This window comes from Cygnus olor, chromosome 2, assembly GCF_009769625.2.
Source record: "Cygnus olor isolate bCygOlo1 chromosome 2, bCygOlo1.pri.v2, whole genome shotgun sequence".
Taxonomy (NCBI): Eukaryota; Metazoa; Chordata; class Aves; order Anseriformes; family Anatidae; genus Cygnus; species Cygnus olor.
The window spans coordinates 67040111-67058449 of record NC_049170.1 but is presented as its reverse complement, the minus strand read 5'-3'; the positions used below and the strand labels follow the sequence as shown (position 1 = coordinate 67058449).

The 18339-nt window shown below is 46.7% G+C and overlaps 1 long non-coding RNA gene across 1 annotated transcript; it reads left to right on the top strand.

The window, feature by feature from the left end:
• Positions 1-10370: 10370 nt before the first annotated feature.
• Positions 10371-18339, top strand: LOC121064841. The gene is made up of 2 exons (XR_005816721.1): positions 10371-11024; positions 16247-18339. It is a non-coding gene; the product is annotated as an uncharacterized LOC121064841 (long non-coding RNA).

Sequence of the window (18339 nt, the reverse complement as noted above, 5' to 3'; positions counted from 1 at the left end):
TGTCTTAAATATGCTCTCACGGAGGCACAAACACTATCGCTTATTGGCTCGGCTCTGGTTAGCAGCAGGGCCCTTACCTAACACAGGGCAGCTTCTAGATTCTTCTCACAGAAGCCACCCCTATGGCCCCCTGCTACCAAAACTTTGTCACGTTAAACCCACTACAATATTCTTTTTGCTTTCTGGAGTAAGGAGTTATTTAAGTAAAACAAGACCTGTCTTCTCAATTTTTGCTTCAGGAACATATAGGTGAAAGGCAATGGAAGATTTGACTGGATGGTAAATCATTGATGACAGACATTTTGCTAAATACAGTACTTAAAGCCAAAAGAAGGTCCTGGATAAAGATTGGTTTTATAGGTACAGAAAGTCATTAAAGCTTTACTGACCCCAGTGACTTTTTTACAGGGACTTTTATTAATTATTTGCAGGTGGTATATGAGAATTTTGTGGTGCTCTTTGAAGCTTGTACACTCCTTCAGCTATCAGTGACGCGTAGAGCAAGGTTTACAAAGATGCTTTTTCTTTCTCTAGGCATTGGCTAGCGTCAGTCATGTTACTGTAACATGGGCAACAACTAAAACAGCTGATGCAAAGTGTGCATACAGGTATGCTAGTTATGATCCAAGTAACTTCTGCTGTAGATAATAACAAACAGATGTTTCATTTTCTTTTCAGTGCTCATATTGGTGGGAGTGGGGATACTGAATGAATACTTTGTTCCTAGGACAGTTACAAACAGGGCCCAGAATATGAGAAAACCTAGTTTGAATGATTTTTATTGCAGACTGTAAAGGTAGGCTTTACCTAAACAGTATAGTTTAAAAGTGCGTGGGGGAAATCTTAAAAGGAGTTCCACTTCAGCAGCTACTGTAGGGTTAACTTTTATCTTTCACATTTCAGGATAAAATGATGTATGTACACAGTCAGCACGTCTTGCAAATTTCATGTCTCTGAACACAGAAACTTTTTGTGTTTCCTGGTCCTATCCAAAAAGGGTTTTGAATATCCTTCTGAAGACCTGAGCTCTAAACATAAGCAAAAATAAGCTCATTAGCATCTCAACTATTTCTAAGAAAAAGAAGGAAAAAGGTTTACATCTTGTTTTTTTTTCAAAAGACTGTGTGATGATGGTCTCTCCCTTATTAATTATGTAGGGTACGTAAGAGGTCAAAAGCAGTATGTCCTTAGGAAGTCATGCAGATGTGGAATTTCAGAAAGAACTAAACGATTCAGAAATCTTTCATCATCAAAATCCTGTTATTGGCCCAAAAGGAAACACATCTTATGTATAAAGTCAAGAATTTATTATTAGTATAACTGAAGTGTGAAGTCTAGTGGAAGAATTATTATAAATGCAGGTCTAATTATTAAAGAAAGCTACAATCATCCTAGTATTACAATATAATAATCCTACAGTTACAGGATCAGTCTCAGTAGTAAAATTTCAAAATGTGTATTCTGTTATCTACTACATGTTCTCTGCTGTTACTCCCACTCTCCCATGACCCTGATGGGCCCTAAGGTCAATACAGTCAGTTTTCTGCTAGCAGAAAGGGAGAAGCTGCAGCCAATTTGCAGCAACCCAAGTTCTTTGCTGGGAGATGTGTGGTGATGATGTGGTTTCTGTCTTCTTCCCCCCATTCCTGGCAACTGTCTGACAACTTATTTTTATTTTCTGCCTACAGCTTCTTACAGTGATGGAAAAATTAAAGCCCCTCCAAAACCCTGTGCTGGAAACCAAGGGACACAGATCACGGTAAGGTTTTTTTGTATGTTATCCTGCTGTTCCCTGGTCTTTATATTTGCACCACCTATTGGTATGTGTTGCATTGCAAGGGAAGAAGTGGGACATATTACACAAAAAAGAGTGGAAAGTTGAGGAGTGGTATAGCCAGATTTTCAGTTGGTCTTGTTGTGAGATGACGGGACTGCAGATGTTAGCATGTGATCAGGATGAGACAGAAGGCTACAATAAAGAAAAGCAGGGAATTCAAAATGGGAAGCAGCATGTGTGTTGCAAGGTTTAGGGTGGGAAGTGGAAGCCACCCTGGCCAAAGAGTCTGCAGGTGTGTGCTTGCCTTGTAGTGGGAATATGCGCCCTCCAGGCTTTGCGTGTGAATCAGCCGTAGATTTACATTTGTGTTTATACAGAATAACATAAAGAGTAAACTTTCCTTTCTCACTATAGAAAAAGAAAAATAACTTGCATATCATTTCAATAAATAGTGAAAATGAACAACTTAAGCTGCTATTTTAATAGCATTAATAGCCCTGATTGCAACAGCTGTTTTAAAGTTTATTTGTGGTTCATTATAACAATCTAATCAGGGAATCCATTGTTATTGGCAATGGAAGGAATATAATTTTCACTGAAAAGTGAGTACATGTAGAGGTGGTGGAGTTTTTTCAAAAAAAAAAAAAAAAGTGATGTACCAAAATATTTAAAGCCATGTATTTCTCTAGAGTTTAAGTTTGTTAGGTAAACCGAAGCAGGTAAGGAAAAAAATCAAATGATGATTCTTCAGAAACTAAAATGTTCTCAGAAAATTTTGTAGTATATATTCTAAAATTATCTTAATTATATAGTGAGAGGAGACTTCTTAAATGTTTATTTGTGATCATCTTCTCTGTAGGTTGAAGATCTCTTTTACAATGTAAGTACATGGAGGTAAGCTTTAAAACTTCCAAGTGAAGAGTATGCAAAAATACTAGAAGTTGTTGGCAGGTAAACTGAAATAAGAAACTCCAGTTTCTAGTACCATGGAGATCACTGTTTTGTTTGCTTCTTTTCAGAGGGATTGGCATATGCATGTATGGTATTTTTTGTGCTTTTTTTGTTTTGCTTCGCTTTTTTTTGTGTGTGTGTGATATTGGATAACAGTTAACAGTTCACTTCGATAAAGAAAAAAACAGGAAAAATAGTATATTCACTCCATGCCTCTTATTACCAAGAATCCCAGCCAACAATTGGGTCCTGGATCGAGGGTTCGGGGCTAGGAAGTTGGTTCCGTAGTTTGGGTCCAGGGTTAGTTGGGGGATTAGCTCTGGGGTCAGGGCTCTGGGTTGGGGCTCGGGGTCAGGGCTCGGGGTTGGGGCTCGGGGTCAGGGCTCGGGGTTGGGGCTCAGGGTCAGCTCCAGGGTTGGGCCTCAGGGTCAGCTCTGGGGTGGGGGTTCCAGGGTTGAGGGTTGGGGCTTGGAGTCCGGGTCAGCTCCGTGGTCCAGGGCTCAGGTCCGTGGCTCGGGGTAAGCTCCTGGGTGGGGTCAGGGGTCTCGGGGTCAGTTCTGGGTCCAAGGTCTGTTCCGGGGGTCGGGGGCTCAGGGTCAGCTCCGGGGTTGAGAGCTCGGCGTCAGCTCTGTGTCTGGGGTTCAGGGTCTGGTCTGGATCCTGGGGTCAGGTCTGGGTCCGGGGCTTGGGCTCGGGGTCGGGTCCATGGCTTGGGCTTGGGTAAGGGTCCCAGTCCAGGGCTTGGGTCTGGTTCCGGGGCTTGGAGTTGAATCCTGTTCCGGGTACGGGGCTCGGGGTTGGGTTGAGTTCTGCAGCTCGGCCTTGCGTCCAGGTCTAGAACTCGGGGTCAGGCTCGGGCTTGGGTCCAGGACTAGGGGTCAACTCCGGGTTCAGGGTCGAGGGTCTGGGTCTGGGGCTTGGGGTTGAGGGTCAGGGGTCGTGGTTCGGTCATCAGGGGTCTGGGGTTGGGGCTTGGGGCTAGCTCTGGGTCCAGGGTCTGTTCTGGGCATCGGGGGCTCGGGGTCAGCTCCAGGGTGGGGGCTCTGGGGTCAAGGGTCCAGGGCTGGGGCTCGGGCTCAGAGTCAGGGTCAACTCCAGGGTCGGGGTCATCTTTGGAGTTGGGGGTTTGGGGTTGGGGGCTCAGGGTCAGCTCTGGGGTACAGGGCTTATGCCCAGGGCTTGCAGTTAGCTCTGGTGTGGGGGCTCTGGGGTCAAGGGTCTGGGATCAGCTCCAGGCTCAGGGGCTCAGGGTTGGGGCCTCAGGTCCGGGGCTTGGGGTCCTGTTGACCCTGAGGTGGGTCCGGGGCTTGGGGCTGGGGCTCGGGTCCAGATTTCGGAGCTCTGGGTGAGCTCTGCGGATGGGGCTTTGGGTCATCTCCGGGGTCGGGAGCTCCAGTCCAGAGCACTAGGTTATCTCTGTGTTCAGGGTTGAGGGTCCAGGACTGGGGCTCAGGGTTGGGGCTTGGGGTTAGCTCCGGGGTCAGGGGCTTGGGGTCGGCTCCGGGGTTGGGGCTCTGGGGTCGAGGGTCCAGGGTGGGGGCTCCAGGGCTGTTGTTTGGGATTGGGGCTCGAAGTCAGGGTCAACTCCAGGGTCGGGGTCATCTCTGGCGTCGGGGGCTTGGGGTCAGGGGTTCGAGGTCAGATCTGGGTTTGGGGTCAGCCCCGTGGTCCACGGCTCTTGTCTGGGACTTGCAGTTGGCTCTGGGGTCAAGGGTCTGTGCTCAGCTCCAGGTTCAGGGGCTGGGGGTCGTGGGCTCAGGTCCTGGGCTTGGGGTTACCTCTGGATCTGGGGCTCAGGGTCGAGAGTCTGGGGTCGAGGTTCTGGGGTTGAGAGTGCGGGGCTATAGCTTGGAGCTCAGGCTCGAAGTCGGGTCTGGATTAGGGGCTTGGGGTTGGGTCAAGGGTCCAGGGCTATGGCTCAGAGCTTGGGCTCAGGAGTCGGGTCCGGATTAGGGGCTCGGAGTCAGGTCCTGGGTTGAGGGTCTGAGGTTGGGGCTCGGGGTTAGTTCTGGGTCTGGCATCAGCTCCGGGTTTGGGGCTCTGGGTCAGATGCGGGGTCTGGAGCTCTGCTCCAGGACTCAGTGTCAACTCTGGGTTTGGGGTCAACTGTGGTCGAGGGTTCAGGGCTAGGGCTCGGGGTCGAGGGTCTGGGGTCAAGGGTTGGTGGTCAAGGGTCTGGGGTTGGGGCTCAGGGTTGGGGCTTAGGGTTAGCTCCGGGTCCGGGGTCTGGTCTGGGGGCTGGGGGCTCGGGGTCAGCTCTGGGATTGAGGGTCCAGAGTTGGGGCTCGGGGCTGGGGCTTGGGGTTGAGGCTCGGAGTCAGGGTCATCTCTGGAGTTGGGGGCTTGGGGTCAGGGGCTTGAGGTCAGATCGGGGCTTGGGGTCAGCTCTGTGGTCCAGGGCTCGTGTCCCGGGCTCGCAGTTAGCTCCAGTGTGGGGGCTCTGGGGTTGAGGGTCTGTGCTCAGCTCCAGGGTCAGGGGCTGGGGGTTGGGTGCTCGGGGTTGTAGGCTTGGGTCCGGGCCTCAGGGTTACCTCTGAGCCTGGGGCTAAGAGTTGAGGGTCCGGGGCTAGGGCCTCGGGGTTGGGTCTGGGTTCAGGGCTTGGAGTCGGGTCTGGATTAGGGGCTCTGGGGTCAGGTCGAGGGTCTGGGGTTGGGGGCTCGGGTCCGGGACTCGGGCTTGGGGCTTGGGGTTAGTTCCGGGTCCGGTGTCAGCTCTGGGGATGGGGGTTCTGGGTCAGCTCCGGGGTCGGGGCTTGGAGTCAGATCCAGGGTCTGGGGCTCGGGGTCACCTCTGGGTCTGGGGCTCTGGGTCAACGCCAGGTTCGGGGTTGAGGGGGGTCGGTGGTCGAGGGTTCTTGGCTGGGGCTTGGGGTTGAGGGTCTGGGGTTGGGGCTCGGGGTTAGCTCTGGGTCTGGGATCTGGGGGTTGGGGGCTCGGGGTCAGCTCCAGGGTGGGGGCTCCAGGGTTGAGGGTCCAGGGATGCGTCTCGGTGTTTGGGCTCGGGGCAGGGGCTTGGGGTTGGGGCTTAGAGTCAGGGTCAACTCCAGGGTCGGGGTCATCTCTGGGGTCAGGGGCTTGGGTCAGGGCTTGAGGTCAGATTGGGGCTCGGGTCTGGGGCTCACAGTTAGATCCAGGGTGCAGGCTCCGGGGTCAGGGGCTGGGGGTCAGGTGCTCGGGATTGGGGGCTTGGGTCCAGGGCTCAGGGTCAAGAGTCTGGTCTTGAGGGGCTGGGGCTGGGGCTGGGGCTTGGGGTTGGGGCTTGCGGTCGGGCCCGGGTTCGGGGCTCAGAGTCAGGTCTGGATTAGTGGCTCTGAGCTTGAGGGTCTGGGGTTGGGGGTCAGGGTTTCACATGAACACGCGTGTTGTCATTCTATGCCTGAAAACATGTGAAAATGCGTTTGGTCACAACATGTCTGAACAGGCATGAAGATGTGTTTTGTCACCACACGAGTGAGCATGCGTGAACACGTGTTCACCCAATACCTGAAAAACGTGTGGAAAAGCATTTCATCACCAAACACTTAAATGTGTGTGAACATGCCTGTTGTCACCATATGACTGTAAACACATGAAAATGCATTTCATCACAGCACGCCTGAACACGTGTGTTGCCACCAGATGCCTGAAAACGAGTTGCAATGCATTCCTTCACAACATACCTGAACAGGCATGAACACAAATGAACACGCATGTTGTCACCATGTAGCTGAAAATGTGATTTGTCACAACATGGCTAACACGTGTGAACCCACACGTTGTCAGCATAGACCTGAAAAAAGCGTGAAAACACGTTCCATCACAACACCCCTGAATATGCAGTGTATTGTCCCCAAATTCCTGAAAACATGTTCAAATGCATTTCTGCATAACATACCTGAACACGTGTGAGCACAAATGAACACGCGTGTTGTCCAATGCCTAAAAAATAGTTTGGTCACAACATGCTTAAACACATGTGAACACGCGTGTTGTCACCAAACAGGTGAAAAAGGTGCAGAAATGCATTTCATCACCAAACACACGAGCACATGTAAACACGCGTGTTGTCACCATATGACAGAAAATGCTTGAAAATGAGTTTTGTGACAGCAGGCGTGAACATGCGTATTTTCCCGAAATGCCTGAAAACGCGTTCAAATGCATTTTTTCACAACATACCTGAACACGTATGAACACAGATGAACACGCGTGCTGTCATCTAATGCCTGAAAACCTGTGGAAATGTGTTTGGTCACCACATGCCTGAACAGGCGTGAAGATGCGTTTCCTCACAACATGCATGAACACTCATTAACGCATGTTGTCACCCAATACCTGAAAAACGCGTGGAAATGCGTTTCATCACCAAACACATGAACACGTGTGAACACGTATGTTGTCATTATATGACCGAAAACACGTGAAAATGAGATTCGTCACAACATGGACAAGCAGGTGTAAAAATGCGTATCATCACCACACACGTCAACGTGCGTGAACACGGGTGTTGTCACCATATGACCAAAAACCCTTGAAAATTCATTTTGTCACAACATGCGTGAACACACATGAACACACGTGTTGTCACCCGCTACCTGAAAAATGCGTGGAAACTCGTTTGGTCACCAAACACGTGAACACGCATGAACACTCGCATTGTCACCATATGACTGAGAACGCTTGAAAATGCGTTTCGTGACAGCAGGTGTGAACATGCGTGTTTTCCCGAAATGCCTGAAAACTCATTCAGATGCATTTCTTCACAACATACCTGAACACACGTGAACACACATGAACACACGTGTTGTCATCCTATGCCTGAAAACCCGTGGAAATGCGTTTAGTCACCACATGCCTGAAGATGAGTGAACACGCATGTTGTCACCCGATACCTGAAAAACACGTGGAAATGCATTTCATCACCAAATACGTGAGCATGCGTGAACACGCGCGTTGTCACCATGTGACAGAAAACGCTTGAAACTGCGTTTTGTGACAGTAGGCGTGAACATGCGTGTTTTCCCGAAATGCCTGAAAATGCATTCAAATGTGTTTCTTCACAACATAGCTGAACATGTGTGAACACACATAAACACGCGTGTTGTCCTCCTATACCTGAAAACATGTGAAAATGGGTTTGGTCACAACATGCCTGGACACACATGAGTACACATGAACACGCGTGTTGTCACCGAATACCTGAAAAACACGTGGAAATGCATTTCATCACCAAACCTGTGAACACGCATGAAGACGCGTGTTGTCACCATATGACCAAAAACGCTTGAAAATGCATTTTGTCAAAGCACGTGTGAACACGTGTGTTGTCACCAAATGGCTGGAAACATGTTCAAATGCACTTCTTCACAAGATGCCTGAAAACGTGTGCACACGCATGCTCACATGTGTTGTCACCCAATACCTGAAAAACGCGTGGAAATGCATTTCATCACCAAACACTTGAACATGTGTGAACACGTGTGTTGTCACCATATGACAAAAATGCTTGAAAATGCATTTTGTCACAACACGAGTGTTGTCACCAAAAGCCTGGAAACGCGTTCAAATGCATTTATTCACAAGATACCTGAACACGCGTGAACACACATGAACACGTGTGTTGTCACCAAATGCCTGAAAATGCGATTAATCACAACATGGCTAACACATGTGAACCCACATGTTGTCACCATAGACCTGAAAAACGCGTGAAAATACCTTCCATCACAACAAACACGTGAACATGCAGTAACATGTGTATTGTCCCCAAATGCCTGAAAACGTGTTCAAATGCATTTCTGCACAACATACCTGAACACGTGTGAACACACATGAACACGCGTGTTGCCCTATGTCTGAAAAGGTTTGGTCACAACATGCTTGAAAACGTGTGAACACGTGTGTTGTCACCATATGACAGAAAACGCGTGAAAATGCATTTCGACACAACATGGTTGAACATGACAGCACACGTTTTGACACCAAATCACTGAAAAAAACGTGAAAATGCGATTCGTCACAACATAGCTATGCAGGCATAAAAGTGTGTTTTCTCACCAAACACGTGAATACCAGTGAACACACGTGTTGTCAACTTATGACTGAAAACGCTTAGAAATGCATTTCATCACAACACACGTGAACATGCATTAACACACATGAACACGTGTGTTGTCATCCTATGCCTGAAAACCCATGGAAATGCATTTGGTCACCACATGCCTGAAGACGAGTGAACACGTGTGTGGTCACCCGATACCTGAAAAATGCGTGGAAAAGCATCTCATCACCAAACACTTAAATGTACGTGAACACGCGTGTTGTCACCATATGACAAAAAACGCTTGAAAATGCATTTTGTCAAAGCACACGTGAACATATGTGTTGTCACCAAATGGCTGGAAACGCGTTCAAACGCACTTCTTCACAAGATACCTGAAACGCGCTTCTTCACAAGATACCTGAAAATGCGTGAACACACATGCTCACGCGTGTCATCACCCAATACCTGAAAAATGCGTGGAAATGCGTTTCATCACCAAACACGTGAACATGCGTGAACATGCGTGTTGTCACCATATGACCAAAAGGCTTGAAAAAGCATTTTGTCACAACATGCGTTGTGACAAAAACAACATGCGTTGTGACAAAAACACCAAAACGCCTCCCAACCCCTCCCAACTCCTCCCCCAACTCCTCCACCCCCAACTCCTCCCCCAACTCCTCCACCCCACCCAACTCCTCCCCCTATTCCCCAACAAACCCCTCCAAGCTCCTCCCCCAACTCCTCCCCCCACCCAACTCCTCCCCCAACTCCTCCGCCCCCTTCCCAACTCCTCCCCCAACTCCGCCACCCTCCCAACTCCTCCCACAACTCCTCCCCCCCAACTCCTCCCCCAACACCTCCCCCCCTCCCAACTCCACCCCCCCTCCCAACTCCTCCCCCAACACCTTCCCCCCTCCCAACTCCTCCCCGAAATCCTTCCCACTCCCAAATCCTTCCCGAACTCCTCCCTCCCCTCCCAACTCCTCCTCCAACTCCTCTCCCTTCCCAACCCGTCCACCAACTCCTCTACCCCTACACCCAACTCCTTCCCCAACTCCTCCCCAACCACTCCCAACTCCTCCCCCAACTGCTCCCCAACCACTCCCAACTCCTCCCCCAACTACTCCCCCCCTCCCAACTCCTCCCCCATCTCCTCCCCCACTACCAACTCCTCCCCCAACTCCTCACCCCCTCCCAACTCCTCGTCCAACTCCTCCCCCCCTCCCAAATCCTCCCCAAACTCCTCGCCCCCTCCCAACTCCTCCCAAAAATCCTCCTCCCACAACTCCTCCCCCAACTGCTCCCCCTAACTCATCTCCCAACTCCTCCCCCCCTCCCAACTCCTCCCCGCCCCCAACTCCTCCCCCCTTGCAACTCCTCCCCCCTTGCAACTCCTCCCCCAGCTACTCCCCCTCCCAACTCCTCCCCGAACTCCTCTCCCCCCCTCTGAAATCCTCCCCCAATACCTCTCCCCCCCTCCCAACTCCTAACCAAACTCTTCCACCCACTCCCAAATCCTTCCCCAACTCCCCCCCCCCCCCCTTGTTGGTAATAGAAGATGAAATATACAATATTGCTTTATATGTGTTGCATTTGCGATGTACTGTTCTGGGGCTGCGCTTGGAAGATTCAAAATATATGTGCAAGGATAGCATGAGAGAATGCACTGATTCATGATGAGAAGTAAGGAGGACTAAAAGAATGCCAAATTTGCAAGACATCTAGATAACTGGGGCCTCTCGGACCCCGAGAACTGGATCAAACCAACCTTGCAGTTTGGACTGAGACCAAGGGCTCGGAGAGCATGCGTAAGAAGAAAAGGTTAAAAAGTTCAGCTCTGATGAAGACATCTTACTTCATCCCAACGACCACCCGGACAACCACCAGAGAGTGATACGCAAGCGTAGAAGGACTGATAAGATAATTAGCATACGAAGCGGGGCTAGGTGGAGCTAGGAAATGGACATGCATAGATGTGTTGTGAAACTTAATGCATATGTAATATTTTAGGAGATGAGTGAACAAATCGGACGAAGTTAGATTTGGGCAGGCATGCCCCTAACTTCCGGTGCCTAATAAGGCACCTTCATATAATCACCTTGTGGATTATGTGTTTTCATGAACGCTAACATTTTGGCAACCCGGGTGGGACCTTGTGGGCACTGCTGAGGCGGCTCATGAGCTGATCATGCTCCAGCCGGCACCGAGGAGTTTCTCGGGGAGCCATTGGCCGTGACCGACCCCCGCTGCTCACAACGTACCTCTGGAGGGGTAAGAGAAAAGGTGCTTTCTGGTAATTGGTGCCAATCTGGTCTGGGAGCCTGCCGGTCAGATGCGGTAAGAGCCACGCACGGTTGGGCTAGGGAATTCCCGTGGTAAGCCTAGGCGCCATCCGTCAGGCAGTCACGGAAGCGCTGCAGCTTCAGCATCAGTGGTCTGGTTTTGCTGCAGGCTCAGCATCTGGTTCGGTTCGGTAAAAGCTATAGCTGATAATGGAAAACTTAAAGGCAATATAATACTATCTTACAATTAATGTTATTTTGTGAGCGAGAAGTGCAATGGGCCTCTCTGTGAGATTGCGTGATTGTGTGGTGAGTGAGACGCAGCATTGCTGCGAAGCGAGTGCGGAGTTCCGATCCGCGGTTCCGTATTCTCCGCGAGGTGAGCGGCTGGAGACGAATGAAGCGCATGACAGACCGAAAAGAAATGCTGTTTTATCCAGGTGTTGATTGGTGGTGCCCAATATACAGGCCTGGCGGTGCATCTTGTAATCCTGTTTCGTTCTTAAATGTTTTGAGTGTGACAAGGAGGAAGGTGGGAGCATTATCTAAGTAACAGTTTAAAAGTTTTGGGATATTTGCAGTGGTGTTTGGTCAGTTTCCCAAGTATCGGGGGGGGGGGGGGGGGGGGGGGGGGGTGCTGACTGATTATCAAAGCGGTAGAATGGAGAGTCACTTCGTTGGTGGTTCGGGCTTGAGCCCTGGGAATTTGGTAAGAAGGGGGAGAGCGAATTTATTTAGGCCTCAATATCTTTTAAACCCCCATCTTGACGGATACACAGGAGCGATTCCTTGTTTTGTGTAGGCTTATTAACGAAGTGCATGAGAAAAATTAGCATTCGGCTTGAAATTCAGCCTTGTGGAAATGTAAATTTTGTGGAAAAGGTGTTGTTTGTCTAGAAGACGAAGGCTGAATGCTTCAGGTGTTTTTCTGAAGTCCTGTGGATTTATGATTGGAATGGGGCTCATTAATAATCTGAAATAGTAAAGTTTGTATGTGGAAAGAAGAGTTTAATCCCAGAGAATTGGGACATTTGGGAAGAAGATTAGGAAAAGATAGTAAAAATTCGCAATAAAAAGGTTTGCATGGAAATTGAAACAAGGGACAGTAATTAATATAAATAAATAAAAGGGAATGGGAAATCAAGGAAATGGGTAATATCCAAAACAAAGACGTTTTAAAGAAAGCCTCCTTGGGTGTATATTGGCACATTGGAAGGATATTGTCGGAAGGGGGAGGGGAAGGGGAGGCGCGGAAAGCAAGTGGACTTCCACTAAGTATTGCAATCAATTGTGGCCACTATATAAACTAAATAGCCACTTTATGGATCAATCGACTATAACAGTATCTTGCAATTAATGTTGTTTTTGAGGAGAGAAGGAAAATAGGATGAAATGTTGTATACTGATTTGTTGTTTCAGCATCTTGGAGGGAAAAGGTATGGAATTAAGTTGGCCCCTGACTGAGCCTTTGGTGTTGGCATTAGAAAAGTACATGCTGAAAGAAGATAAAGGAAGTGTTAAAAGGGTTGTTGAAGGTGTTAAAGGTTATGTGGCATGTAGTATTTAACAGAGCTGTTTGAAGTTGAATGAGCAGGGAAGGCAGATGTAGGAATGTTAATAGTTCCACCTCAACCTGAGGCTGAGATCTCAAAATCACGGGTGTGAGCCCTCTGGGGCAGAGGAATCATGATGGGTCCCAGAGAGTTGTCATGGAAACAGAAAAGCAGCTAACTCTTAAAACAACCTGAGTTCATGTGTGAGCTCAGATTGCCAATGGGACCGCTCAGGGAACTTTCAACGATTGCATTCCCCTGACCGACCCCCCCCTCCGCACTGAGACCCTAACCACCCCGGAAATTATGTAAATAATACCAAAATCTGGTTAAATTGGGAATTGAGAATCTGTTCCAATAAGGTCCAAAAGAAACCCCTATGGAATTTTTGAATTTTTGGACCAACTTTGAAATGCAATGGAGAGGAAAAAAAAAAAAAAAAGACAAAAAATTTGGACCTGGCTTCAGAAAAACAAACAGAGGCAATTGGCTAGCCTCTTTCTAGGGCAGTCGGCCCCTGATATCAGAAAGAAATTGTCTTAGGCTGCAGGATAAACTTACAACAGTCAGAAATGATGGGGACCTGGGGCATCTACCCTAGCAGGTCCACTAGTTGAAATAAAGCTAGGAAACGAAGACAGAGGCTTGAATTTTGTGTTGGTTACGGGAGCTTCTTTCTCTGTGTTAATTAGTCTGTAAATGTAATAGGAACAACATATTCAGTGTTAAATAGTTTAAAAGGATGATTAGGAACTAAGACAACTACAATAATTGGAGCCACAGGGAAGGAGGAGGAACGGCCATTCTTACAACCCCTTGATTTGCGTTTTGGGGGTAAGGAACTAAACCATGAATTTTTGTATGTACCAGAATGCCCGATTCTACTCTGGGGACGGGATCTATTAGCTAAATTAGATGCAACAATAACCTTTGAGGATGGAGAATTAATAATGAAGGTACCTGAGTCCAAAGTAGGACAAATCCCTATGATCAAAGATAAACCCTTTGTTAATATTCCAAGAGTAGTAGAAAATGCAGTTATACCAACAGTATGGGAAACAGATGTACCAGGGAAGTCGAAACTGGCACAATCAGTAAAGGTGGAATTAAAGGAAGGAGCCAAACCTGTTTGAATCAAACAATATCCACTTAAGATAGAAGCTAGGTTAGGGGATAGTGAAAATTATTGACAAACTTCTCAAATACCAGATTTTGGAAGAATGTAAATCGGATTACAATACTCCAATTTTTCCAGTAAAGAAGCCGAATGGCGAATATAGATTGGTACAAGATCTTAGAGCAATAAATGAAATGACAAAGGACATTCACCCGGTAGGAGCTAATCCTTACACATTGTTAACATCTGTGAGAGAGATATATAAATGGTTTACCGTGATGGATTTAAAGGATGCCTTCTCTTGCATACCTCTCGATAAAGATAGTAGAAAATTATTTGCCTTCGAATGGGAAAACATATTGAAGTTTTTGTACCACATATGGTAACAACCGTTTTAGAACAAAAGGGGAGCCACTGGTTATCACCCAGCCGGATGATGAAATATCAGGCAAAACTAACTGAACAAGATGACATAACCTTGAAAACGACTAACCTGTTAAATCCAGCAGTATTTCTAGGAACTGTTCCAGAAGAAGGACCGTTGGGACACAATTGTGTGGAAATAATCAAACATACTCACGCCAGCCGCGAAGATTTGAAGGATACCCTTGAAAGGTATGACTGGGAACTTTTACTGATGGTAGTAGTTTTGTGGAGAATGGAACACAATATGCAGGGTATGCAGTAACAACCCTGAAGACAGTAATCGAAGCAAAACCTTTACCACCTGGAACATCAGCACAGCAAGCGGAACTGATGGCCTTAACTCGAGCACTGGAACTGAGTAAAGGAAAGATGATAAATATTTGGACAGATTCAAAGTATGCCTTTGGAGTAGTCCATGTTCATGGAGCATTATGGAAAGAAAGAGGGCTGTTGTCCTCACAAGGAGCCAATATAAGGTATCAAGAGGAGGTGTTAAATTTGATAAATGCGGTACAAAAACCAAAACAAGTGGGTATTATACACTGTAAAGCCCATCACGGAGGAACCTAGAAAATATCAGAAGGCAATCGGCTGGCAGATCGAGCAGCTCGACAAATTGCTCGGGAGGTGTGGAATGTAATGGCTTTGGTACCACTCAAGATAGGCCCCACTCATCTTAATCTTCCCAAGGAACCAAGATATTCGCCAGAGGATGAGAAATTAGCAAATCTCCTAAAGGCCCGAAAGAACTCTGATGGATGGTATGTAACCGCTACGGGCCAGGTAGTAATGTTAGTGTTGGGGAAAACCAAATGGGTGTTTTAATGTTTCTTAGGTGACGGGTCATAAAATATAGATAAGCATTATCAAATGTATTTACATTATCAAATTTATCTATACTAAGATATTTAGGGAGTATACTGAACAGTCAAATGAATCCTTGAAAGGGACCCCTGTGAGAGAACAGGTACAACCTGACCTTTGATAAGAACCTGAAAATGCTGAAATGAGTTGAACCAGAACCAAGGAGCGGAGAGAGCATGCGTTGAGTGAGAAAGGTGAAAAGTTTAACAGAGAGGAAGACTCCTTACTTCATCTGAATGACCACCTGGACGACCACCAGAGAGCACCACGCATGTGCAAATGGGAGGAGAGCTAATTGGAATGGAATGCGAGGCTGATGTTGCAACCTGTAATGAATATGTATACCTTACGTAATATTGAACGTATAAATAACGATCGGGATGTAACGGGACTGGAAGCCAGATTTGGGCACCTGCCCCGGCTTCCAGCACTGAATAAAGCACCTTCATATAATCACTTGGTGGTTATGTGGTTGCTACGCTAACAGTAATACCCCCCCTTGGTGATGCGAGAAATACTTCAGACAAGACATAATGAGTGTCACTGGGGTGCAGAGGCAATGGTAACATTTTTAAAACGTAGCATTATCTCTACACATATGTTAACAATGACAAAATCAGTAATGTCAAAGTGTGAGATTTGTCTGAAAAATAATCCAGTAGCAAGAAAACATGCTGAAATGGGAAGAGTTAGAGTAGAAATAGAACCAGGAGATTACTGGCAAGTTGATTTTGTAGAGTTACCTAGGACTAGGGGATATAGGTATTTGTTAGTAGGGGTTGACACCTTTTCCGGATGGCCAGAAGCCCTTCCCTGTCGCACCAATCAAGCTAAAGAGACAGTAAAATGGTTATTGCAGGAAATCATTCTGAGGTTTGGGGTACCGTTAGGAATTTCCTCGGATAGGGGACCGCACTTTGTTGCATCTGTGGTTAAAGACGTAAGCCAGCTATTAGGAATTTCTTGGAATTTACATACTGCATGGAGACCCCAATCTAGAGGACAGGTAGAAAGGATGAACCAAACACTAAAGGGACAGATCAGTAAAATCTGCCAGGAAGCTAAAGTACAATGGCCACAAGCTTTGCCTATAGCCTTATTGAGAATAAGGGTAAAGCCAAGGAGTGGAATGTCAGTAAGCCCATACGAGATTATGTATGCCTTATGAATCCCCAGAACCAAACCCTAATATGCACATAACAGGGAACCAGGATGTTTATAATTATGTATTGTCTCTTGGCAAAACTTTAGCTCAACTTCGAAGTGTTCTGGTGTGGAATCGACCATTGTCACTGGAAAATCCTGTCCACGATATTCAGCCAGGCGACTGAGTGTACATTAAGAACTGGAACAAAGAACCCCTGAAAGAACGGTGGGCCGGACCTTATCAAGTATTATTGACTACTTTTACAGCTGTAAAAGTAGAAGGGGTGGACGCTTGGATTCATTATACTCGGGTGAAAAAGTTTCCCGAACTTTGGTCGGTGCGAGCAATCGGAGATACAAAACTACAGCTGAGGCGCGTATAACCATACAATGTCGGGGTTCTTAACAACAGTAACGATAACAGTAATTGTTTTGTGTAAATACCTTGTAATTGGGTTCCTAGAAATACCAGAAAAATATAAGAAAGAGGAAATATTTAGAGGATAAAATGTTACTTTGGAATGTGGAATGCACGACAATAAACCAATAACAATTAGCTCTCTACAGGTGGTCTGGGAGAAAATAAATGACTCCGGACAGAGCCAGGAAATATACGTAAACACAACTGGGGACAATACAGGATTGAAGGCTGGATGGAAGGGGAAGGCATATGTAAGTAAAACCCTAGAACTGGGCCAACAACTGAGAGGAGCTACCACCCTAACCCTGTTTAGTGTTACTAATGGCAATGAAGGAAACTACTGGTGCATAGTAACACATGAAAATAGTACAGATTATGGGATAAGAGAAATATTGGTATGTCCGAAATTGGATAAAGGGATATTGGTAGCCCACCAAAAAGGATCTTGAAGAAAAAGGGAGGACCAGGTACTATGGACACAAGTGGTACAGATCCCACACAGGCAACCATCAGAGAATTTACTGGTAGGATTGATTAAAGATTTTGCCATAATGAAAGGAACTGATAGAATTACTGCTTGTATGCCCATTCCAAAAGCAGCAGGGGACCCGCTTGAGTGGGATATAACAACCTCCCCACAGCCCCAAGTAAAAGGAAATAAAACAATTCAATGTAAAGAAGTGAAAATTTTAGAGAGGATAAATGTTACGCAATACTATAGGAAACTGAGCCCCCCAGCATCAAGGTCTGAATGTGAAAAGAAGAACTACCAATTCGTAACGATAGGCAGATTTAAGAATGTAGGACGGTGTCATTACAATGAACTACGTATAGTAGAAGGACCTAGAGAAAAGATTACTTGGGAATGCCAAGAGAAAAATGAGCCAAAAGGAATGAAAGGGTGGGATAGTGCTTGGACAGTAAGTTTATTGCAGAAATTCCAGTATGGAGGGAATACATCATGGTGTATTAAATGGCAGGGAAAGCAGAATGGAACTGATCAGCTTTATACAGTAAGCCGGGTTGACAGTAGTGGTAGACAAGAGTCAACAAAGGTAGCTTGGTGGACCTGTGAGAAGAAATATACTTGCGACAGTAATAATGAAGATATCAAGCACTTACCCCCGGTATTGATAGCTCTAGGGCAGGATGTGCTTGCCGAGGAATTAAGTACAATTCGGAAAGAAATAGCCAGGCAAGTCAAATCGCAGTAGATTGTAGCTATAGTACCATACAAAGTCCAGGACAATTTGTATGGGCAGCCAGTGATGGAACTTGGACTACACACCTGCCAATAGATCGGGAAGTAAAAGAAATAACTCTAGGGCTCCCTCCCCACACTGTGTCCAATATGGAAAAAGTCTCCTTTTAAGGGAAAGTTAGAAACCCTACAAATTAGTAGAGCAAAAAGAAGTTTAGAAGAAGGGGCAGATGAAGATATATGGCATGAACCCTCGGATGGAGTAAAATTCAGTTGGGCATTAGAATCTCTATTTGCACAGGTAGCTACTTATTGAAATAGGGAAATGATTTATAAACTTACAGGACAAGTGAGTAGGCTTGCGAGAGCTGCGAAAGAAGGCTTTAGAGACCTTAATATCCAACTACAAGCTACAACTAAAATGGTGCTACAAAACCGATTGGCATTAGATACACTGTTATTAAAGGAACATGGAGTATGCGGATTTCTAAAAGATTGTATTGATCATTGCTGCATCCACATTCCAAATGTGACTGTTGATGTAGAACATGACATAGAACAACTGGCTTGAGTGGA